This window comes from Mesitornis unicolor, unplaced genomic scaffold (assembly GCF_000695765.1).
Source record: "Mesitornis unicolor isolate BGI_N332 unplaced genomic scaffold, ASM69576v1 scaffold20359, whole genome shotgun sequence".
Classification (NCBI taxonomy): Eukaryota; Metazoa; Chordata; class Aves; order Mesitornithiformes; family Mesitornithidae; genus Mesitornis; species Mesitornis unicolor.
In genome coordinates, this window is record NW_010206789.1 from 3,640 (window position 1) to 5,540 (window position 1,901).

Here is a 1,901-nt window from a genome sequence, read left to right on the forward strand (position 1 = left end):
CAGCAGTGAGCAAGCAGGAGTCACTTCTGCAGCACAGGTAAAGCTGGCACCATCACAGCAGAGTTCCTACACAGTGCTGGCCAGTGTCGGGGGCAGCGAGGTCTGGCTGCTCCCTATGGGGTGGGAAGCCAGGAGCTGAATGCACACAGCGAGCAGGGCAGAGGCCTCGCCTGCCAGGGCCCAGCTCCAGCACCCGAGCAAGGCGACCAAGGCAGGCCTGGAGATGATGGCCAGGTTCATCCAAGAGTCTGGGTCATCAGGCAGGTTTGTGCCACTGAGGCAGGCCCAAGGCCAAGCCAGAGAGGCAATCTGCAGGTGAAGATCAGGATCAGATCTGGTGAAGGTACACGGGGTCAGACGTAATTCAGTGATTGCCAGGCAGGTCTGTAATGGGAAGAATAAACAGATCTGACATGAAGATGGGAAGGTGATCCAAGGGCTAGAGTCCAGGTAGTAAGATCCGTGGATGGGACAGGTTCATGGACAGGTGGAGACTGGCACTTCCAGATCAGACAAGGACTGGAGGTGCAGGCCCGAGCTGTAATGAGACTCCTGGGCCCATGGGGAGCGAGTGTGGACAGAGGCTGCAAGTGAGGTTGATCAAAGCCATTAAGGCCCATTAGTGCACACAGGGCCCTGACATACGGTTCACGTTACCTGCCTGTGGTCAGAGCAAGGTTTCAGTCTACTTTCTGACCGCTCCTAAAAAGTGTTCATCTTCCTAAAAAGTTTTAAAATCCTACAGTATTGTTTTCAGTTGTTACATGTGCCCTGAAATTAGACTGCAGAGAATGCTTTCCAGGGTAAGAAGGGCCAATCCCATGATTCACAAGGATCACCGAAAAGCAGAGAAAAGTTGAGAGGCTGAAGGGCCACAAAGAGCTGCCTGACACAAGGGCTGGCTGTGAGCGAGGGAGGGTCGATCCCTTCTCATTGGCGTCATCTTCTTCCACACTTAAGCGACAACTCAAAGCGTGAGGTTTGCATAGATATTCTCCTAATCTCCCGATTCCCTCCCTCCTCCCTTTCTATTCAGGTGAAGGGAAAGTCCAGAGGAAGAATTTCTGCTTCAGGTTGATTTGCAGAGAGGCCAGTAAACTTATCAACTCTTTTGACACCGCACCTTTCCTTCCTCTGCTCCCCACCTCCCCACCCCATCCTCCTCCTGCCCTCTTCCCCAAAACATGCAATTAAAGAGAAGGCTCAGTATCTGCCCAGCAGGAAGATTCTTGCGGTGATGGACTTGCATATTTACTGCTAACGTGGTGCATAGCAAGGGGACCAGAAAACCAGCAGCCCCATGGGACCCGAAGCTCTTCCTCTCGGGGTATGCCTGGAGTACATGGACCAAGAAAACCCCGTGGTGGTGTGTCTCTAGGTAACTGCAGTGATATATGGAACCTTAGCTCCGTCCCTCTGTCCCTCCTGCCCTTTCATAGATAAATATATATATATATACAGTCTCTGGTTTTTTTTAAGCGGCTCACAGGACCAAACTTTTCCATTCAGAGACTGACTCCTTGCAAGAGGAATTGGAAGTTAAGGGTTTACCTTTGCAACAGTGTCTTTTCAGCAAGCACTGCAGATAGGCCTGAACATTTTCAGAGGATGCTTGGATGGACGGAGAGCAAATCTCTCTGCTCAGTGTTAGCAAGGAGAAAGAGAACTACATACCTCCAGGATTAGGGCACAGCCAGCTGCTCACCATCCACCGACCTTAGCACCAGCCTGGTTAAGGATCTCAAGAGCTCTAAGTCTTACCTTTCCAAGGGCTCTGCAGACAAAACTCCTGGAATTTGGTGCCAAAGCCTGTCCTGAGCACTCACTGATTAGGCTGAAAGCACAGGAAAACAGTTCCTTTTTATCTGCCCAGCAGGAAGATACAGGAACTGTACTGCCTC